General features: G+C 53.4%; 1 long non-coding RNA gene across 23 annotated transcripts in view; it reads left to right on the top strand.

The window, feature by feature from the left end:
• LOC133757518 (uncharacterized) overlaps nt 1-22982 on the top strand; it is a 261209-nt gene that overhangs the window by 76198 nt on the left and 162029 nt on the right. For 9 of the 23 annotated variants that reach the window (XR_009865670.1, XR_009865679.1, XR_009865665.1 and 6 more), the window contains one exon: nt 9242-9586. The exons of the other annotated variants lie outside the window; for them this stretch is intronic. This is a non-coding gene — a long non-coding RNA (uncharacterized LOC133757518). The remainder of the gene's footprint in view (nt 1-9241; nt 9587-22982) is intronic. 23 annotated transcript variants of the gene reach the window in all.

The following is a 22982-nucleotide window of genomic DNA, read 5'->3' as shown; positions in this document are numbered from 1 at the left end:
ATTGCCACTGCTGATCCTCTGTGGTCTGCTGCCGTTGATCACAAAGGAGGCCGTTGGAAGAAGTCCTAGGAGCCGTTATCACGCCCCTGGTCTGCTTGTGACTTGGAGGCCCAGCCCTGCGGTTGCCCAGGTCCTCCCTGGGTGCTGTGCACAGGGGATTCAGGAGCGTTTGCCTTTGTACCTGCTGGGGGAGAGTCAGCCGGGGGTCAGGGGTTTGGGCAGATGTATCTCCTTACCTCCTGGGTCTGGTGGGGATGGTGATTTTTTTCTCCAGGCTGGACACAGTGTTCATCCTGACAAAGAACAGAGAGAATTACTGCAGGAAAAAGTGCAAGACCTGGGTGCTGCTGACCGTCTGCCGGACCATTCTGGCCATTCCTGGCACTGGGTGTTGGTGATGCCCCGGGAGTACTCTTTCCCAGCTGGAGCTCCCGGCTTCCCCTTGTTTTTCTTCTGGAAACTTCTATTCTGTTGTCCTGTCTCCAATTGCACTATCCTTTCAAGGCAAGACGGAACTAGTGGTTAAGCACAGTGGCTCTTGGCTCCTGTCTCGGTCTGTTTTCTGTTGCTGTAACAAAATGCCTGGGGCTGGGTCATTTGCATAAATAAAGGAGGTGTATTGTGTCACAACATCTGGTGTGGGCTTCCTACCGGGCAGAGGGCATCAGATAGTGGAGAACAGGAGCGTGCCCCAGAGAGCTGCTTCTGTGACAACACGGCTTCTGAGATAGCACGTTCCTCTGTAAACCCAGGAATGGAGAGATCTGTTCGCAGTGCCGCTGCTCTCTGCCCTCGTCTCAGTTTTGCACTAAGGATGAAATTTCTTACACATAAACCTCCAAGGAGCTACATCCAAACCCAGCTGGGCTCCACTGTTCTTGCTTGTCAGTGAGTTTCCCATCTTACACTGTTGGTGGAGATTCTGTGAATTAATACAGTCCACATCCTTAGAAGGAGCACTCACAACCTGTGGTTATTTCCGTGCTGCTGGTCGGGCCTCCTTGGGCTGATGGTGCCCCAGCTCCTACCAAATTGAAGAGCTGTTCCTCCCCGAGGCTGTGTTCCCAGCTCACCCACTTCACTTGAGATTTCTTCTCTCTCAGCATCTGGAGGTCTTGGTGGGTAACTTTGGGCTTGCCAGTCCGCTGCTCTGGGACTTGCTTCTTAGCTGTTCAGATTACTTCCAAGGTTTGTTGTGTGCTGACATGCTGAGACTTCTCCTGTCTTGTGTGGCCTGGCTGCTCCCGCTCTTCCTCCACTCCTGCCAGCCCACGGTGGCACCTGGATGCCCCCAAGATGGGACTGTCTGCACGTCTGCATCTCTGGATGTCTTGGTCAACCACTTGTAGGGCTCCTGTGTCCTGTCTTTCTTGTTGACGTTATTTTGGGCTCCTACTACTGGATACAACATGGTGAACACTCACTATGCAAGTGTGATTAATCACTTACAATCCAGCAGCACCTGCGGAGTTCCCAAGCTCTCTGCAGGACATGAGCAGGTTTCTAAAGGTTGATATTTTAAAGAAGGGCTCTGAGCAAGGTACCTTGAAGTAAGTAGGGCTCCGTGACCTAGTGTAGGGAAAGGTGCACCACAGGCCGTGACCACTGCCTGGATGTTCACACCTCCATGTCCAACCTGGTTCCTCATCCCGTTAGCCGTGAGAGGGCTGAAGGCTTGGGAATTCCAAAGCAGGTGACCTGTGTGGTCCCACCATGCGGTGGGAAGGAAACAAAGTGAAGCAGAAATACAGTGTGTCAGCTGCAGCATTGGCTGGGAAGAGATCTTGATTGGTCTTCCCAGGTGACCCAAGTTCTTGTGGTACTGCAGAGAAATAATGTGCACCTGCCCGGAGAAATGGCTGCTTTCCTGCTCTTCAGAAACGGATAAAGGAGACAATCCACTGTGGAGAAATCTAAGAAACGCAGGCCGCCTGGGATGGTGAGAGCAGGAGCCACTTGATTCTCGCTGCACACCGCCACTTCCTCATCTCCTGCAGCGAGCGCTGCCGCTCCTTGGCCAGCTGTCAGAGGTGTTGTCGTCCGCATCTGCCGACTCCTGCGGGCACTGACAGTAACACCCTGACTGATGCTTCTGCAGGAGGGAAAAGCACACACAGTGTGAACGAGGCCTTGAGGCGCAGAGCGAGGGCAGGGAGCTGCCCCGCATGTGCAGGGAAGCAATCTGTGGTTCCCACCATGAGCTGTGCCCCGTCACAGCGTTGGTACCATGCCCTGCCTTCCATCATTGGCTGTACCTCGTCTGTGCCAGAGTCAGAGACCCTGGAGATCTTAATGTCTTCGGTTCCCAAAGCACCCCATATTTCAGTGGAGTTGCTGAACGAAGATATGTTTTTTTTTTTTTTTTTTTGGATAGGCAGAGTTAGAGACAGAGAGAAAGGTCTTCCTTCCATTGGTTCACCCCCCCCTCCCCCAAATGGCCACTATGGCCGGCATGCTGCGCTGATCCAAAGCCAGGAGCCAGGTGCTCCCTCCTGGCCTCCCATGCAGGTGCAGGGCCCAAGGACTTGGGCCATCCTCCACTGCCTTCCTGGGCCATAGCAGAGAGCTGGACTGGAAGAGGAGCAACCGGGACTAGAACCTGGGGTGCTGGTGCCACAGGCAGAGGATTAGCCTAGTGAGCCATGGCACTGGCCTAAGATATTCTCTTGATGTCGGGAAGGAAATTGAAAAGTTTCTTCATTTTTCTATCAGATGTCCATGACCAGGGTCAGCTGGAAGATGTACCTGGTACAGAGAGCTATGAGAAATGACAGATCTGAACATGCCGTGGTAGAGGGCAGACAGGAGAGACTCGGCCCAGAGAAGAGGCTGGGGCCCCACATTCCTGTGGGACAATCCCACGTCCCCAGGCTTCAGCATGCTCGTCTGTGATGGCTGTCTGTCGCCCCGTGCAGGGTGAGCCGTAAGCGTGGGACTGAGTAGACCCTGAGGTGGGCACCCAGAGGCTGCCTGTCCCCAGGCCTCGAGGGATTGCTCTGATGTCTGCAGTCTTCCAGCAAACCTACGTTCACGGAAGAAGCTTCTAGAATGTGGAGCTGTGTATAGAGGCAGTGTGCCTGAGGAGAAGTGCATACATCTTTGGGAACTGGCAGCTTGGCAGGTACTCACAAACAGAACTTGTGTGTTACCCAGCGCCTGGAAGAAGGAGGCGTTTCCAGTATTGCAGTACTCCCTCACGATAACCGGGCATAAATACCATTGTAACTCACTCCCCTTCTGGCTTCTTTCACCCCAAACTGTGTCTGTCTGATGCATTCATAGGCTGTGTGCACTCTTAGGTCAGTTTCATTGCTCGTTCGATTGTGTGCGTATTTTAGAAATACATTCTGCTGATGGGCATCTTCGAAGTCTCTGGCATGAGGCTGTCAGGAACGGGGCTGCTGGGGCCATCCTTAGCCGTGTGTGTGGTAGCCTATGCGCTTGTTGGCGTGCATCTGTGCCGAGGCATGGGGCTGCCGGCTCGAGGGATGCGTACGCACGCATTCAGCCTTCGTGGATAGTGCAAGACAGTTTCCCAGTCCTGCAGAAATGTCTGTCCACAGCATGCGTGACCTCCAGGCCCTCATCAAAGCCAGTCCTTGCATTGTCTGTTTTAGCCAATTCATTGCAGAAAGAGCAAATGCCTTGAAAGGAATTTTATAACAAGTAATTGGCAGAGGAGTGAAAATGGTGTCTGAGAGAGAAGCCTTAGGGTTTGACGATAGCAGAAGTCCTGGTGTGTACAATGCCTCACCTGTGTGTTCTCGCGAGTGCAGTGTGTGGTGTGGCCCCTTCTCACGGGAGCATCAGTATGGGGACCACCACTTAGCCATAGTAATACCCAATGGCCCATGTCACAGTCCTTCCTCAGGTGACAGGGCTTTCATGTGCCTGACTCCGACAAAGCAAACGTGGCTTCAGACTTGGTAGATGTTTAACAGGGTGCCCCCATCTTCCCCTGCCACTGTGGGAGGCTGGGCCCATCAGTTGCAGCTTCCTTCCTGCCTCCAGCAGCCCTGCTCAGCTGATGGGGCTCCTGTGCTGACATCCAGGAGAGGGCTCTGCCAGGCTGCTGGTGTGCTTGCTTGTGGGGACCGAGGAGTGAATGAGGAGCAAGGGGTGACCCCGGGTGACTGCCAGTGACCTGTGGGAGGCCTCCTCCATTGGATGTGAGAACGCTAGCCAACCCTGAGCTCTTAACATGTGCCCGACAGTATGGTAAATGCTTTCTGTTGATGACGTCATGTCTTTGTCCAGTTGGGCCCTATAAAAAGGCATCTTAGGCTGATGGCTTATGCATATTGGAAGCTTCTTGTTCAGGGTTCAGGAGGCTGGGAAGTCTACCGTGGCCTTCGGTGAGAGCCCATTTCCTCCTCACTTGGTGGGAGGGGTGAGGGAGCTCCCTGGGGTCTCTTTTGTAAAAGCCACTAACCCCATTCTCGGGGGCCCCACCTTCATGACCCAGTCACCTCCCCAAAGCCTCTCTGGGGATTAGGGTTTCAACATATGAATCTTGGAGCGGGGTAGTCACCCACACTCAGACCGTAGCCATCCTCACTGAAGTTCTGTGAAGTCACTGGATGTTACAAACATTCCCCACGGTAACATAGGTGGTAAATCTGGCAGTCTGACTTCAAACCCTGTTTTCACCGTTGTCCTGTCCTCCTCCTTCTGGTGTCCAGACACTTGAGCTTCCCTTTGCACCTGTCTTTCTCATGGGGCCAAAAGTGGTCAAGGTTAGTTAAATGGGACAAAGGAAAATCACCTGTATCATAAATGTCTGGTCCCCTATGATTCTCTGTTCTCTTCTGTGCCTTTCATGGTTTCTCCAATGATTGGTTTCCAGCAGTTGGGGTGTGGTGTACCTTGTTATTATTATTGTTATGGTTACTGCTACTGCTGTTTTTGTGTTTATCTTACATGGAATGTACTGAAATTCTTGCCTCTATAAGTGGATGGGTTTCCATCCAGTTTAGGACAATTTCAGCTGTTTTTTCCTTCAGCTACTGATCCTACTCCCTGTTCTTTTTCTCTGCCATTGGGACTAAATTCACATGTCTGTTAGACTTCTTGGTAGTTCCAATAGGTTACTGAACCTTCCTTCCTTTCTTCCTCATAGTTTCTCCTTTTATCTTCAGGTCAAATAATTTCTGTTGAACCCTCCTGAAGGTCGTTGTCCTTCTTTCCTCTCCAGTCTGCCGTTAAAAGCATCCTGTGAGTTGTTTCAGAATGTCTTAGTTGTAAAAGTTCTGCTTGACTCTTAGGAGAGTTTTCCTTTTCTTGTAGAGATTTCCTGCCTCTGCTTGCACTAAGGACGTACTTTCCTTTACGTCTTTGCGCACAGTCGTAGCAACTGCTGTTCCACCCTTGTCTGCCCATTCCAGTAATCCGGTTACCTTGGGGACGCTCTTCCATAGCTGTGATATTTCTTGAGCCTGGAGCGCATTTCCTGTCTGTTGGTTTGTTGTAGTTATTTCCTATGTTGAGTAAATTTTAATTGTATCATGGACGTGGTGAATGAGCTTTGTAAGGACTCTGAGTTCTGTTTTGTTCCTCTAAAGAACGCTGCTTTTTTGTTTCATTAGACAATTAGCCTAATAAACTTCAAGGTCTGTCTCCCTTGCGCTGAAATGAAAATGTCTGCTTTCCTTGGCTTTAACTGGACTGCATGGGAACTTGGCTCAGGGGTCACTCGGTGGCTTAGGGAGTGTTTGTACACAGAACGTGGGCTCCTGTTTTCTGGATTTCTCTTTGCTAGCACTTTTCACGTTCAGCTGTTACGCTGTCTTGATCTCTGTCTGTGTCTTCAGCTGTTATCTGAGTTCCAGCCATTTCTACGGTATAGACCTGTGCCTCATCTCAGAGTACCGAGTTTCCCTTCTCCAGGTATTGTTCCCCCTCCCAGGATATCCTAGTTTTGGTCCCGCTGGTGCCTGGAAGTTTGTTGCTTGTTTGGTTTTTAATATTTTGTTTAGAGTCCATAGTTGTGCTCTGCTTGGGAACTGCTCCGGTAGGGAGCTGCTCGACCATTGCTGGAAGCAGACTTTCGCAGGAACACTGGCTCGTTTAGGCAAGGCGTGCCTCAGAGCAGCAGGAACACAGGCTGTGGAGGCTGACCCAACCCACAGGCAGAAACCCACACTGCCTCTTAGGAGCTGAGCCTCAGGAGTCCCATCTGGAGGTCAGGAAAACCAAGCCTGCCTCCTGCGAGCTGAGCTGGCTGAAGTACACTGCAAGGCGGGTATTAAGCACCTTGTACAGTGCTGATTACCTGCTGCGTCCTCATTTATCAGAGGCCGCTGCTGACTCTGAGCACAACAGCAGTCCTGGCATGAACCCTGTGTGGCAAGCATCGTTTTCATGTTTACAAAAGAAGATGTTATCAGGGCCAAGAGGTGTGGATGTTTTTAAGAAGAACACATAGCTCAACTTCCTTTGTGCTTTCTTTAATGGCTGCTGCAATGCGTGAGTGTGTCTGTGTACGAATGTGCGTGTTTATGTTTGTGCTAGAAGTAGGGTGTAGGTAGCTAGTGTGATGTCCATAGTGAGATCAGGTGGCTCCTTATCACTGAAGCCTTTTCCAAAATTTTATTTACTATTTGAAAGGCAGAGTGACAGTGACATTCACTGGTTCATTCCCCAAATGGCCACAATAGCCAGGGCTGGGCCAGGCTGAATCTGGGAGGCAGCAACTCTGTTCCAGTCTGCCATGTGGGTGGCAGCAACTCAAGTACTTGGACCACCCTCCACAGTCTCCAGGTGCATTAGCAGGAATCTGGATCAGAACCACAGAGTAGCCAGGACTTGAAAGGTTCACTCCAATTTGGGATGTGGGCATCCTAAGCAACAGCTTCGCCCACTGTGCCGTAGCACCCATCTTTGTAGGGATGGATGCCATTCTGCTGTTGTGACTGTGGTAGGCAGAATAGTGGCCCCCAAAGATGGCTGTGTCCCCAACTCCAGAGCCTGTGAACAGGATACCTTATAGGTCAAGAGGAGCTTTGCAGATGCAATTAAGGCCAAGGACTTTGAGGTGGGGAGATTGTCCTGCATCACCAGGGTGAGCTCAATGTAATCACCTTCCAAGTGGAAGAGGGGAGGCAGAGGCTTAGAGAAAACGCTGTGAAAACAGCAGCAGGATCAGAGGTGCTCTGCTGCTGTATTTGTTTGTTTGTTTTTTGACAGGCAGAGTGGACAGTGAGAGAGAGAAAGGTCTTCCTTTTCCGAAGGTTCACCCTCCAAAATGGCCACTATGGCCAGCACGCTGCGCGGATCTGAAGCCAGGAGCCAGGTGCTCCCTCCTGGTCTCCCATACGGGTGCAGGGCCCAAGCACTTGGGCCATCCTCCACTGCACTCCTGGGCCACAGCAGAGAGCTGGATTGGAAGAGGAGCAACTGGGATAGAACCAGTGCCCCATCTGGGACTAGAACCCGGGGTGCTGGCGCCACAAGCGGAGGATTAGCCAAGTGAGCTGCGGCACTGGCCAAGCTGCTGTATTTGAAAGCAGAGGAAGAGAGCTATGACCTGTGGCTCATGAGCAGACCCTGGAAGCTAGAAAAAGCCCAGAAATGGATTCTTTCTTAGAGCCCCAGAAAGGACTTCAGCCCTTCTGTCACTTTGATCTTAGCCCAGTGAGACCTGTGTCAGACTTGTGATCTCTGTACATAGAGGATAATACATTTGTTTTTTTAAAAGCGTTGCATCTATGGAAATTTGTCTTGGTAGCAATAGTTGTTCTTGATAGGAGTTGGTATAGTGGCTGGGCCCAAAGGCTAGGAGCCAGCCTGCTTGGTTTCTTCCTTCCTTCCTTCCTTCCTTCCTTCCTTCCCTCCCTCCCTCCCTCCCTCCCTCCCTCCCTCCCTCCTTCCCTCCTTCCCTCCTTCCCTCCTTCCCTCCCTCCCTCTCTCTCTCTCTTTCTCCCTCCCTCCCTCCCTCCCTCTTTCTTTCTCTCTTTTTATCTTTCTTTCTCTCTGTTTCTTTCTTACGATTTATTTATTTTTATTTATTTACTTGAAAGAGTTACACAGAGGAGAGGCAGAAAGAGAAAGAGAGAGAGGTCTTCCATCCGCTGGGTCACTCCCCAGATGGCCGCAACAGCCGGAGCTGAGCCGATCTGAAGCCAGGAGCCAGGAGCTTCTTCCAGGTCTCCCACGCGAGTGCAGGGGCCCAAGGACTTGGGCCATCTTCTGCTGTTTTTCCAGGCCGTAGGAGAGAGCTGGATGGAAGTGGAGTAGCCAGGACTTGAACTGGCACCCATATGGGATGCCAGTGCTTCAGGCCAGGGCTTTAAACCGCTACACCACAGCATTGGCCTGATAAAATCTATAACTCACAGATTTTCTGTTTGTTTTTTGTTTTGGTGGAGAGTAAATGAGAATTCTGTGCCTCTGAAATGCCAGCCCTTCCACACAGGTTTCCTCCACTAGGGAAATTGGAGTGCAGGCTTGGGAGGCAGACCGTTGAGCTCCTCTCTCACAAATTCGAAACAAAATAGTTGTGTGTGTCCCCATTTCCTCATCTGGAAAGCAGGGCCAGAGACTCCAGGGTGGCTGGGGGCCAGGGTGTTCAGCAGGGTGAACAGTAGACACTCCAGAGGGGCAGTCACTGGTGTCACTGGATGGGCTGGGGTGTGGGGCCTCAAGCTCTAGGCATCGTGCATCAGCGCCCTTCACTTTTCTTTGGAATAATTCAAGTTAGGAAGACATCACCCTCGCCCGGGACAGTGCTTGGCTCCTGGTTGTAGGTGCTCAGTGATTGCTGAATGAATAAGAACAGAAACAGCTCTGCTTTGCCCTACAGAAGCTCACAGGACACGACCAGGCCTGGAGCCGAGCCAGGGTTTTGTGGTTGTCTTTAAAAAGAAACAAAACAAAGAAGTACTTCCTACCCGCTGACCTTGAACCTCTCAGCTCACTGGACCTCTCAGCCCTGTGGGGGAGCTCAGGCTGGGTGCCAGGTCTGGCTTTGCTCTCGGCTCTGCAGCCAGCCACACCTCAGCCCCCTCCTCCCAGGGCAGCCGGAGCAGTGGAAAGTTCCCTCTCCCGGAGGTCCTGGTGCCTCATGGGAAGCAGCGCTCAGCCGAAGCCTCTTAGGACACCACCTCTGCTTTATTTGAGGCTGTCACGGGGCCAGAGTTCCCCTCTGGGTAGGTGGGGGTCAAGTGCAAGAAAGAAGAATAACCGCCCAACGCTCTGGCCTGCGATTGTAGCAAGACTGTTTTCTGCATTTTTCCTGTCCCAGGCTGACCGGAAGCTGAGAAGGATGCCCTCCCTCCCTTGCCCCAGGCTGGCTGCGCCTGTTGGTCGCCTGGGACCCTGCTCGAGGATTTTCGGAGCCCGTTGGATTCACTGTGACACCTGGCCACCTGGGGAGGACACCGTGGAAGCATGCTGTGGACCACACCTGGATGCGTGTGATGACTGGGAGGAAGGACCTGACTGAGTGCATTGTGGATTCTTCAGCCCGGGTGTCCGTGGGAGACAGAGGAGCTCAGCTGCCTACCAGGGCTGAGGTTTCCATCCTCATGTAGGGCAGGAATGACTGGTTGGGTCTCCACCGGTTCCCGCTGAGGCTCCCCTGTGACACGTAAGTCCCCATCTCTTCCTTGGGCATCGCTGGTGCACGTTCCATCCAGTGCTCTCCCGAGTGTTAGGTGAAGCTGTCCTGATGGATGGCTGAGGGTTCACAGTGTTGTGGCTGGTGGCATTTGAGGAGCTCATCTGCACATCTGGCATGGAACTGGGTACCTGGTGGGGACAGATGGAAACGGAAGGTGCTTCCTGGGAGCCACCCCATTCCCTGTGGCGACGTGTGCCACCATCATACCTGCCACCCCTCCTGATTTTCCTGGTTCAACTGTCTGTCTTCGTCTGCCCGGCTGTAAGTCCTGGGAGGCCAGGGTCTGTTTACCATGGCTGTGTGTTTTCCAGGCAGCACAGAGAGCCTGGTGCACAGCCTCCTGTCCTGTGGAAAGGGTGAGAGAGGACAGGAAAGTTCACGAGTTAGGACAGTGGAGGGTCAGTGGGAAGCTGTGCATGGAGGGACAGTTTCTTGGCTCTGTGCTTAGAAGTGGGAGCAGCCCAAGGCCACGTGATTGGGATTGTGAATGCTGGATGTGAGCAGTTGCCTGGCCTGGCTTTGAATCTCTAGCACGGATTCTCTTTGTGCCTTGGGGACACTGACTGCTGGATTTTAAAGATTTATTTATTTGAAAGGTGACAGAGCTATACAGAGATCTTCCATTCACTTGTTCACTGCCCAGATGGCTGCAATGGCCAGGGCTGAGCCAGGCTGAAGCCAGGAGCTTCATCCAGATCTCCCACGTGGGTGCAGGGGCCCAGACACTAGGGCCGCCTTCCACTGCTTTTCCCAGACCCTTAGCAGGGAGATGGATGGGACGTGGAGCAGCTGGGACATGAACCGGTGCCCTTGTGGGATGCGTTTTTACAGGTGGAGTTTTACCTGCTGAGCCACAATGTCAGCCCGGATTCCTTTCTCTTCCCCCATGCGCAGGGCGCAGTGAGTGTCATCGCAGACACCAGCGTGTGGATCTCAGGGGAGGCACCCAGCACTGAGTAAGAAAGTGCAGTGTTGGCTGAAGTGGCTTTTGGGGAGGGTGCTGGCAGCTTGGGCCTTGCAAGTCTTTCTGAGTAGATCCAGCTGGGCAATGCTGGCCTTCGAACAGGGCACTGCTGGCTGTCATGGACAGCTGGTTGAGGGTCACAGTCCCTGGAGCCTGTGGGAAGGCTGAGTGGCAGGGCAGTGGCAGGTGAGGAGGGAGCTTTGTGCCTGCCTGTGGTCAGAGCAGCTGAGCTTGTCCACAAAGGGCTACTGTGGTTCTGCAGCTGATGAGCAGAGGGAACTTCGTGCATCTCCCAGGGACGTTGCGCTGCCCAAAGGAGAGTGGACCAAGTGCTCAGGTCTCCAGGGCACCTGGGCATTTGGCTTCCAAGAGCACATGTGGGGCCCAGACATCATGTGTGGCTGGGGCTGGGCTCCGGGTTCCACTCAGGCCGACGGTGCTTTCTCAGACAGGCTTCTGTGACTCCCTGGTGAGGGTCCTGTCCTGTGTGGCTGTCACACACTGGCCATCCACCCCTCCTTGGTGTGCTGCGACTTTATATTCACCTGTACCAGTCGCCTGACTGCACGTCTCTCACACCCTAGGAAGTCCACTCTGAGCCCAGCAAACTGGTTGTCTTGCTGACAGGCCGGGCACACAACAGGCCTGGTCAGATGGCCACTCTCGGTTTTTTTTCGGCTTCCCTGAGGACAGACAGAAGGGAATCACTGTCTTTCTGAGCAACTGTGTGGCTTATTCAGCCAACAGTCTCATGGGACAGGGGGAGGGTGCCCATTTCACAGCTGAGAGCCATGAGAGTCTGAGAGGCCACGTAACTTGTCCAGGGCTACTTTTTCAGGAACAGGCCAAACAGAGAACCCAAGAATAGCCTGATGTCTTACACTGAGCCAGGCCTTTCCGAAGGGGCAAGACTTTTACTTCCAGGTCTTCGGGAGGGGCTGTGATGAGTGCTGGCTGCTGGAAAAGGCTTCTTAGGTCCTTAGACGTGGGTGTGCTCCTGGCTCTCTGGAGAGACAGCGTCTAACTGAGGGATGCCCTGCTGCACCTGGGGAGGGAGTGGGATTGGGTTGGGAGCCTGTGTCCTTGGGTAAGTGGGGACTTGCCATGCAGCGTGATGGGCTCCTGTGCTATGGCCAAGCAGGGGCAGGGGGAGGAGTCATTTCAGGGAGGGGCTGCCGAGGACTTGGGGGTGGTTTTCCAGGGCTGGGGGATTCGGCTGGAATGGCAGGGGTGAGCAGAGCTATTCTGGGGTGTGCGGGGCTGGGTTGGGGAGGGCGGGGCACAGCCTGGCCCCTCTCAGTCTTTCTGCCTTCCCAGGCCTCTGACCTCTCCTTGCCTTCTCCCCCTACCCTCCTGTGTGGCAGCTGCACCTCACTTATCACCGGGCCCACAGCTCTGTTTTTCTGCTTTTATCGGCTGCTCCCTGGAACTACCCCATTGTGGTGGTCCTGGTTATCTCCTCACTGGGGGACAAGGGTGGGCTCAGGCCCCAAGGGTGAGCATTGAGCAGTAAGACTCTGGGCCGTGTCTGTGTGTCTGCATGTCTGCGAGGAGGTTTCTCTTGGGGCTGGTGTTGTGGTGTAGTGGGTAAAGCCACTGCCTGTGCCTGGGCATCAGTTTGTGTCCTGGCTGCTTTACTTCCAATCCAGCTCCCTGCTAAGGAGCCTGGGAAAGCAGCAGAAGATGGCCCAAGTGTTTGGGCCCCTGACACCCACATGGGAGACCCGGATGAAGCTCCTGGATTCGGCCTGGCCCAGCGCTGATCATTGTGGCCTTCTGGAAAGTAAACTGATGGATGGAAGATCTCTCTTTTTCTCCCTCTCTACAGCTCTGACTTTCAAATGAATAAATAAATCTTGAAAAAAGAAAGAAAGAAAAAGAGGAGCCGTTTGTTAAGCCAGGCTGTGTGCAGGGCGCATGCCAGCCATTATTCCACTCAACCCTCAAACAGCTATGCGGTAGGCAGCATTGTCACGACCTCTTTCTCTGCAGAAGTAAGTGGAGCACAGGGAGGCACAGCCGGTGTCCCCAGGAGCACAGTCCTGGTCTGACTTCAGTGCCCCTGACTACCTGGCCCAGAGAGAGGTGTGGCTTCTGTTCCGTTCTCGCCCCTGCGACTGTGACTCTGGACAGATGGCCCCCTCCCCTGGGCCTTTCTGTGCTATTCTCCTCAACCGGGAAGCCGTGGTTTCTTGTCTACACAGGGACACTGCAGAGTGACATGGGTGCTCTGATACTTGCTTTCAGATGACGGAGCCTAACATGATGTAGCTCTGTGGACTAGGCCCGGGCCCTTGGATTCGTCAGCCACACGGTGTGTGGGTGGTGCTGGTGGTGGTGCCAGTTCTGGGGCTACCAGTGCTACTGGTGTTTCCTGGGTCCAGGGTGGCTCAGCTGGTTTGTTCTTGGTGTTTGGCTAAACAGTTGGCGTTTCTGCTTGTAGCACAGGCTCTGTGGGCTTGGTCTCCTCGCTGAGATCTGCCGTCTGCACTTGGAAGAACGCTGTTCTTGAGCCCTGTGGTTCCAGACTGCTGGGCCCCTGCGGTGACTGACAGCTCGCACGGCCTCTTGGGGACCTTCCTACTCTGCAGACAGCCTGAGATGGCTTAGCGCCTGGACCCCGGGAGTCTGCTCGGGGTGGTGTGACAGGGATCCGTGACTCGCTGTCCCAGGACACTTGGGGAACAGCTGTGGGGCTCCTTAAGAGCTGGTGTTTATGAGTGCCTGGAACGTGTCTGGTCAGCCTTGTACTTGGCTGTGGTGGGAGTCAGGTCCCTGTTGCACACGTACAAACCCAAGCTCAGGGACACCCAGAAAGCTGCGGGCCACCTGTAGTCATTGCACAGATGCTGTGGCTTCCTTTCAATCTCAGTGACCCTGCCTTATATGCAAGATGACATCATGTTATAAAGGGCAAGATTGTTTTTTAGATCTATTTATTTATTAAAAGGGAGAGATATGTATATATTTTCTATCTGCTGGCTCACTCCCCAAATGGCTGCAATAGCCAGTCTAGGCTGGCCCAGAGCCAGGAGCCTGGAACTCCATCCTGCAGGGGCCCAGGTACTTGGGCCATCTTCTACTGCCTTCCTGGGTGCATTAGCAGGGAGCAGGATCAGAAGCGGAGTAGCCAGGACTCAAACTGGTGCTCTGATATGGGATGCCAGTGTTGTAGATGGCAGCTCAACCTACTGTGCCAAAACACTGGCCCCTGGGTAGGCATTTTTTTAAAAGCAATTCTTTTATATTCACTTGAACTCGAATGAGAGACTGCAGTTGACACATGAGACTTGTGACTTGCAGTATTACTCCTTAGGATGTAGATATTTCACCTTTGTGAAAATCCCAAGGTAGCAGCAGGTGGCCCTAGCACTCCTGAAGAGCAAGACTTCCAGCAGTTTGTCGTGCTGTGGCCCTGATCGCGGCCTGGGAGGCAGTGTCTGAGCCTGTGATGTGAGTTAATCTGTGTCCTGCGTCACACCAGCTGAGCCTTGAACCCGGCGCTCCTGCCTGAATTGGGCAGATCCCTGAGGAGGTGACCGCACAACTTGGTTTGCAGTTAGATTGCACGCAGAGCGACTCGGAACCACAGTGCCTCGCTCTCAGTTCTGCTCAGATTGACCACGGCTTCTGATTTCCACTCTGCCAGTTCTTTTTATTGAGCTCCCAAGGTTTTCTGATCAGCCCTTCTATTGCTCTGTGAGATAAAATTTGCAGTGGTAAATATTCCCACTCGACAGTCAATTGCTGACTTATTTCTTCATTTCTGTCATTCATTTCTCCTTGATAAATTGGAGATCATACTATCTGCAATGTGAGATTTTTGTGAGAATTAAACAACAGAATGTATTGAAGGGCTTAATCTGGTGCCTGTCATATAATACATACTTAGGGAATGCAACTATTTTTAAGCAAAAGGATGAAATGGAATTAGGCGATCAAAACTTGGAGGCGGAGAGAAATAAAAAAAATGCTGAAGATGAATGAGTTACAAATGTAGCATTCGTTTTAGCTTGGAGCTTTCTGGTGAGCATAACACGCTGAGTAGGTTATATTTGTGTCTAAATGAAGGATTGGCAAGCGTTTTCCATGAAGGGCTAGATCGTAAATATTTTCTGCTTTGTGGGCCTTGCAGTTTTTAACTAGTCAGTCTGCCTGAGTATCTGGAAAGCAGCCTTTCTATGAGTGGGCGTGGCTGTGTGCCAATAAAACTTTATTTACAAGAAGTGGCACGGGGCCTGTAAGCTGTAGTTTGTTGTTGGTCTGTGAGGGTAACTTGTCGTTGAAAGACATTTCTCCTGGATCATAAACACCGGGGAGAAATTTGTTGCAAGATGTAATATTTATATGAGGCTTGTTAAATAGCACATGGACAGCGCTTCCATTAGGTTTTACAGAAGATGCAGAAGGCGGCCTTCCCACGGCTGGCGCTCCCGTGTTCAGTTCCCGGCATTTATGGAGCGCTCAGTGCATGTGGGTTTTGGCAGAGGGCGCCGCTTGGCAGGGTGTGATCTCAGGAATGGTGCAGCGAGGTCAGCGTGCAGGGTTTGCAGGCTGGAGCGCACTTCGGCCGTGCTGGTAATTCTAGCGGTTGTTGGGTTGTCCAGTGTCCTGCCTGCCTTGGAGTGCCTGTGTCTTACAAAGTCCTCATGCTCTTTCACAGGTAGTCACAGCTTTCAGAGATTATGGTGTTGGGAGCAAAGCTAAGCCAGGTGTTGTACCTTTGCAGTTTCATAGCTGAGTGACTTCAAGTCCTTAGGCTGTTTGAGCTTCCCTTTCTTCATCTGCAAACCATATGCCTCTGACTCTCCAGTTCTTACCCCAGTGCTGGGCAGCTGGTACTTGCTCTCTAAATGTTAGTTTTCGCTCTGTGGGAGCTCCAGCCTCACTCCAAGGAACAGCCCTGGCCCTCCCGGCTGGCACCTGTGGGAGTGAGGATGGCAGCTCCTCCTCCCAGGCTAGTATTCAGTGGAAAAAATGCTTGAGAAAACACTGGCGTGTGGAATTCTCAAGTTAATGAAGGGGACAGATTCCAGAGGGTCTCTGACTTCCTGTTCCTTCGTCAACCCCTGTGATCCCTAAACAAGTCTGGAGGCACATGAAGGTTTGTACTCACGGTGGTGCAAATGAAGTCTTACGCAGTGGGGCAGGACCATGGCCTTGGCTGCTGGAAGCCTGGCCTCTGCTGGGGGGCGGCAGGTGGGGGGGTTGTTTGAGACTCTCCCCAGCCTGCAGCATCCAGCGCAGACAAGGCTTGGAGAAGCAGAATGAGTGCATTTGATCCTGGTGGTCCAAAGGAGGGAGGGAGAGGAGAGTGAGGAGTTTGAGGATGCAGCCTTCCTCACAAACACAAGAGGCAACATTTTGCTCTTCATGCGGCCCTGGGGTCCTTGGTGCTGTGTGCGGTTTAATGGCGTAGGAACCAGAGATCAGACAGTTGCTGACTGCTGCAGTCTCAAGATACCTTCTGTGTTTCTGGCTCCTGAAACCTCCAGGCGGAAGGTTTTGGAAACCAGAGCCAGGCAGTGAAGTCACCATCATTGGTGGCCACCCTGGGTTGGATTTGGCCAGGCAGCAGAGGTGAGCAGGGCACCTTCCTCCAACTCTGGGGTGCAGGTGGCCGTGGTGAGCCTGCAAGGAGCACCGTGGCTTTGGCTGTGAGCTTCTGTTCCACTTGGCCCTGGGGGCTCTGTGCCTCTCATCTTGCCAGGAAGTGGATTATTTCCTGGGCTGAGGGGTGAAAACACGGGGTGGGGGCTTCCTCATCCTGTCTGAATTTTTTTTATTTCTTAGTTTTTGCATATTTGAAAGGCAAAGAGAAAGAGACAGACACAGGAAGTGCTAGATCTTCCATGTGGTGATTCACCCAAGAGCTAAGGCTGCACCAGGCTGAAGCCAAGAGCATGGAACTCCATCCTGGCTTCCCACACAGGTGGCAGGGACCCGTGTACCTGAGCCATCACCTGCTGCCTTGCAGGGTACTCAGTAGCAGGAAGCTGAGATCAGAAGCGGAGCTGGATTCAAACCCAGGCACTGATACGGGCTGCAGTTGTCTCAAGCAGTCTTAACCTGCGTCAGATGCCCAGTCCCCCCGCTTTCTTTGTCTTGCAGTCCTGTTACGACTTTGGCCACGTGCTGATAGCTGGGTCTCCAGGCAGTTTTTGGGGAAGGGGTCTCCCCTCCCATCTGTCTCTCTGCCGCCATCTCTCCCTGCACACGGACTGGGGGTTCTGGGGAGACAGGGCCAGCCTCCCCTGATTACTGGGAAGTGTGCTGAACCCCTCTCCTCCCACGTTGGCTTATCTGGCTCCCGCCAAGAAGCAGCTGGTGGTGGTAAGGTCTCTGAGTCACTCAGAGGTTCTGGACCGGCCGCCATGGGAGGTGAAGACATAAACAAATGAACATCAGCCAGGCCACACATGCCCGGTTTTCTGGTCCCCCCCCCCCCCCCCCCCCCCCGCCCCAGAAACTCCTTGATGTATGTGCAGGAAACATGAGATACTTCGAGTAAAAGTAAGTTTCTGATGCAGAAATGCTCCGGGGAGCTTGGTGTGAGGTATGTCAGAAAAGTCCAGGGCCAGGTGAGCCAGGGGCTTTCTGGCTGTGCGGCCTTGAGAGGGCCGCTTGACCGCTCTGGGCTGCACTTCCCTCCCTGGAGCAGCTGGTTATTGTGAAATTAGAGGATCTTGGCCGCGAACGCTGAAGGGAATTCGGATTTGCAAGTCACAGTGGCTTTGTGACTGTCCTATTTTCTGCCTGTTGAGTCAGCTCGGGCGACTCAGTCAGGGCTTGGAGCCGAGTGGCAGTCCTTGTACCCCTCATGTGCTTGTGCAGGGCACAGATGAGTCACCGCTGGGAACATGGCGGAGGCTGGACAGCCCAGCATTGTGCGATTGTGTTTCACCCCCCTAGAGGTCTGGAAAGGGGCACAGCTGCAGCCCAGGGTGACCTGAGCCTGCACGATCCGCAAGGGGCTGGGCGGGCAGAGGCGGTGGGGCAGGCACATTCTCCCCAGGCCAGGAACCACCAACCCTGGGCACACGTTCCAGACCAGCAGACAGGCGGCTGGGCCTTGCCTGTGTGGTGGTCACTGGGCACATGAGTGCCCAGGGCTTCTGGGTTTTCCCTGCTCTCCACTGCCTGGCAGAATGCGACCATGTTCTAGAATCTGCTGAGAAGCTGTCCTGTTCTCACCCCCAACTCCATGCCCACCCGCCAGGATTAGCAGGTGCTAATGACCTGACAGTGTTTGCCTTGGATTTTGCCTTGAGGAACCAGAGCAAATGATGTGGCAGGTCCCTGAGCCCTGAGCCGGTTCTCCCACTCCCTGTCCTTCTTTGTATGGATGCACCGTTCCTGAACTCGGGGTGTACAGGTCACATTTAGACACTTTGGTTACACATCTGCTGGGAGGCTGTTTAGCTCTCTGGCATGTGTTTAAAATCTCCCCCACCTCCCACACCTCCAAGTTGCTCTGCTTTCCAAGTGAATCAAAATAAATAAACTTCATGAAATGAAGAAACTTCGCGGGCAGGTGATTCTCTTCTCACTCGGCATTAGGCTTGGATTCATTTGTTCCTCACGTGGTGGAGTTGGGGGTGGTTGCCAGAGTTTTGCTGCAGGAAACAGCGAAGTGGCGAGGCCCTGGCGCACGGTTCTGGTGCACACCTGGGTGTATCCCCAGGAGCCCAGTGCACAGTGAGTGCACGTCGCATTGCCACATCACTCTCCATTGGAACACTCTGCCCCAGGGTTTCTCCCCGTGAGCCCGGGGAACTTGAGGGCAGAGGTTGTTGGTGCTGGCTTGTGTATCTTGGGCTGGGCCGCAGTGCCTGGCACTGGGTACAAGCCTGGGTTGTGCTTGGAAGAAGGGATTCTGGAAGGAGATGAGGCTACCGCCCAGGAGATGTTCAGAGCCAGGGTGTAGAAGGAGCGGTGTCCTGAGGACCCTCTGCAGCAGTGACAATTTAACAGCAGCAAGAGAATCAGAAGTAAAGTCTTGGGAGCGTGACATAGACACGGGTGCTGAAAGGGACCCTGTGCGAAGACCAGCAGAAGGTCCTGGGCGCTGTTGGGAAGTCGGATATGCAGGTGTGGGTACTGGAGCGGGACACTGGGTTTGCTGGGAATGGGATGCTGGTGGGGCTGGGGTGTTGGCTGCCCGCCCTTCCCTGAGCTGTTGTGTGAGCTGATGGCTGGGGAAGTTTTCTCTAAGATGGGTATTTCTTCTGGACCTGCATACCGGCAGTTCTCACTTAGGAGAACATCTAATCCCTACACCCCTGTTCTGTCTTCACAGTTGCAGGCACTCTCCAATCGGCTAATATTTGCCGTGTCTCTCCCACGTTCAGGCCAGGGCGTTGGGCAGTGATGGTCCGTGGGTCCCATGGAATGTGTGGATGCTCTCCCCTGGCAGCTTACCTGGCCTCGTCTTATTTTTACCACTGTAGCGCCTTTGATTGTTGTTTCCATTGTTCAGGTGAGGAAACTGAGTTCCAGTCTGGCTCCCGGCTGTGGTCTCGGGCAGTCTCTTCTGTCTTGGGCCACGGGTGCAGCAGTGGCTCGTGCACTAACACCAACTGGGCTGGGTTGTAAACCCTGGCTCAGCGGTTTGTGCTTGTGATCTCGGGCAAAGTATTTAACTTTGCTTAACCTCAATTTCCTCATCTGTAAAGTGGGATTATCACGGTCCTGCTGTGTGGGAAGGGTTCGAGGTTTAAATGAGATGTTGCAGTGAAGCATTTAGCACAGTGCCCATGTACACCGGGTGTTTGCTGAAGCCTGGTCTTGTTCTGGCCACCCGTTTACTATGAGGGACCTCGCAGCACTTCAGAGAGGGTGAGGAACTTGCAGGTGGCCACACAATCAGCTCACCTTCCTCCAAATGGGAGCTCTAATGACCACCCGGGTTGCATTCTTTTTCCTGCAGATTTCTTTGTCCTTGATGATAAGTGAAAGAACCTTGAGAGCTGGATTTAGATAGGAAGAGAATGCCTGGGCAACACGTGCTGGGTTAATTAAGCCATTCCTGGGGTTTCATTTGTTCTCCAGTTAGCACCAGCATAAATCCTCCAGATGGCTCTGAGGCTTCCCGTTAACATTGCATTTTGCATTCAGACAGTGCTAGCAGGTTGCACCTTCACGGGGATAGTCAGTGTTTAGATAGGAGAGAAGATGGGGTGGTTGGGCTCAGGCTGAACAGATGTCCCCCTCGGGGTTTGATGCATGGGTGAGCAGTGGCTTAGAGGACACACCTGATGTCCTGTGCGCCCAGGGTGTGGGAGGAGAAGGGCGGTGGAGGGTGGGGTGGGTGTGCACTGTGAAAGCCACTGCCCTCCCGTGCTTGTGTGGTCTGATGTTTGTGTTTGTTCCCGTGCATTCTGTCAGATGTCAAGGTCTTAGGCCTAAGGGAAGAGGGCGTCAGTGTGGTTGGTGTGCAGGCCTGGGGCCCTGCTTCTGCTGCAGTGGCTACCCTTTTCGGAAGGCCCACTCTGTCCCAGAATTTAAATGACTGTCACAGCGACCCCAAGTCATCTTCACCTTAGAGGTGTGAGAACAGAGGCTCGGGGAATGGTAGGCACTGAGTGAGTAAGGCATCCAGCCTTCCCAGGCTGCCTGCTTTGTGTCTGCCAGAAGCGTCCGAATTCTGCACGGCCCATGGCAGGGCCTGGTCCTTGGCAGAAAGCAGAGGCCTTGGAAGAGCCCCAGGCCTGTGGGAAGCTGGATCTTTGCGCCTGGTGGAAGTGACCCCGAGTTGCTCTTCTGCAGGATCTCAGGAGGTCTGCCACAGGGCCAGCTCTGAGGATAACAAGAAGTTATACTCCAGCTCCATTGGCCTGCTGAAGGGTGGGGGAGGCTGATGGGCAGGGTGGGCAGTGAAGGTAGAAAGGAAAAAGCCAGCTCCACACAGCCCTGTCTGTGCTGCCATGGATCCCTGAGTTATTACATGGTGCAGTGGATGCCGGGAAGTGGGGCAGGAGGCCTGGGCTACAGAAAGACCATGTGTTATCATCACATAATCTCAAGAGTCTTCACCATTTTATTTTATTTTTAAAAATTATTTATTTGAGGGGCCGGTGCCATGGCTCACTTGGTTAATCCTCTGCCTGTGGCACCGGCATCCCATATGGGTGCCGGGTTCTAGTCCCAGTTGCTCCTCTTCCAGTCCAACTCTCTGCTGTGGCCCGGGAAGGCAATGGAGGATGGCCCAAGTCCTTGGGCCCCTGCACCTGCATGGGAGACCCAGAGGATGCTCCTGGCTTCGGATCAGTGTAGCTCTGGCCGTAGTGACTATTTGGGGGGTGAACCAGCAGAAGGAAGACCTTTCTCTCTCTCTCTCACTGTCTAACTCTATCTGTCAAATAAATTAAAAAAAATTATTTATTTGAAAGGCAGAGCAATGTGGGTGAGGGAAAAGAGAGAGAGAGAGAGAGACCATCTCTCTGCTGGCTCACTTCCAAAATGTCTGTAACAGTTGGTTCTGGGCCAGGCTGCATCGAGGAGCCTGGAATTCCATTGTGGTCTCCCCCACAGGTGGCAGGGGCTCAAGTACTTTGGGCCATCTTCCACTGCTTTCCCAGGCGCATTAACAGGGAGCTGGATCAGAAGCAGAGCAGCAGGGACTCAAACTGTTGCTCTGATATGGGATGCCAGCATCACCAGTGTTGGTGCCACAAGGCCAACCCCAGTCCCTCACCTTGCTCTCTAAGCTGTGGGTTTCGGATTTGCCAAGTCAAGGATTTATGGAGGTTATGAGGAGGGGGTGTTTGGCCAGCGTTGGGAAAGGATGGCAGCCGAAGAACGGAGAAGTGTGGTTCCACACCCAACCCCTTCCTGACGGTGGTGCCCTTGGGACGATGGCCTCCCTGGCCTGGGGTTGTGCCCAAGCTCCAGTGACTGAAGAAGGAATTCTATTTCACTTCTGTTGAGCTGTGAATCTTTCATGGCATTCTCTGTGAATTTTATGGCTACCTCATCTTTTTGGAACCTGCCCCTTTCTCTCTCTCTTTTTTTTGAGTCATAGGTTGAGGCCAACTTTGTGGTCCAACTCCACCGAACAACCTAACTCTGGTCTGCTGTGCGTGGTCATTTTGGACATCCTGAGCCATGAGTTTTCCAGGTGGCTGGTGTTAGGAGCGTAGGTCCTTGGTGTTTGCGCATGTGTGGGGGGTCACCGTCCTTCCAGGTTCCGTTCTAACTCTTGAGGGAGCTTCTTCTGCAAAGTGCCCTGTGTCAGTTACCTTCAGATGGGACCATGAGGACTGCTGGTTTCCCGGCTCCCTGTGAACTGGGTGGAGACACGTTAGAGCTCTGCACTAGCACAGGCCCCAAACGTGGGAGAGGCTGTGGCTCTGCAGGGACGGTTTCTGGGGACTCTGTCTCCTCTGCCGGCCCACACCCCATCCTGGCTTTGAACCCAGCAAAGGCCCCTCTGACTAGCTTGGCTGAATCAGTGTCTCCACTCTTAACTCATTTGGCCCTTGGCACTTTCCCAGGGGGATCACTGTCTCTCCTGCAAATCTATGTTTCTGGGCCCAGGTTTGGCCCACTTCATATGTCAATGCTCTTAAGATAGAGCCAGCGTTGTGGTGCACTGGGAAAAGCTGCTGCCTGTGATACTGGCATCCCCAGATCAGGCGAAACAACAGCACAGCCCTGCCACCTGTTCACAGGGATGCCTTTCAGAGAGAGGAGCTCTGGGTTTGGATCACGGATTTTGGATTTTACGGCATGTGACCCTGGATGGCTACTTCTCCGAACCTCCTTCCTTTTCTCCAGCTGCAGAATGGGAGTGATAACAGTGCTTGCTTTAGGGGATTGCTTGAGGGACTTACTGAGATAGTGCATGCATAATGGCAGCCTGTGTAGGGGGTTGGGGAGGAGAGGGTGGTGAGCTCTGAGCAAATATTTTTCCTTTAAAAGGTGTGTGTTGGACCTTTAAGAGCCCCGTGCCTCCCATGGTAGGGGGGCAGTTGATGCTGTATAGAGTGGGCGCGGTGGTGTGATGTTGGGGGCTTGGAAAGGAGTGGTGGGTGGTCCCTGCAGAGGCATGGGGTGAGAGAAGAGGCACCGCAGACAGCAGCAGAGGGTTGTGGGGACACGTTCAGCAGAATGATTTTGCCACCACGCAGAAGCAGGGTCTGGCGCTGTGTTTCCTGTCAGACTGTGGGGCTTGAATAGAACCAGAGGGACAGGCGGTTTTTGTAGCAGATGAGCGGAGGCTGAGCGTGTGCCGGGTCAGCCTTCAGGAGCCGGGGAGTGGGTCCCCAGGGAGGATCTTCTGCACGTGTCCATCCTCATGCTACAGCGAGGTCAGCTCTGCAAGGCTGGGCTGGAAGAGCGATCAGCAGGGTCTGCCTCGGTCTCAGGCCCCTGGGTTGGGAGGGCCACATGGGGCTG

Source organism: Lepus europaeus, chromosome 4, assembly GCF_033115175.1.
Source record: "Lepus europaeus isolate LE1 chromosome 4, mLepTim1.pri, whole genome shotgun sequence".
Taxonomy (NCBI): domain Eukaryota; kingdom Metazoa; phylum Chordata; class Mammalia; order Lagomorpha; family Leporidae; genus Lepus; species Lepus europaeus.
The sequence above is the reverse complement of the archived record's forward strand: the minus strand, read 5'-3'. Positions and strand labels throughout refer to the sequence as shown.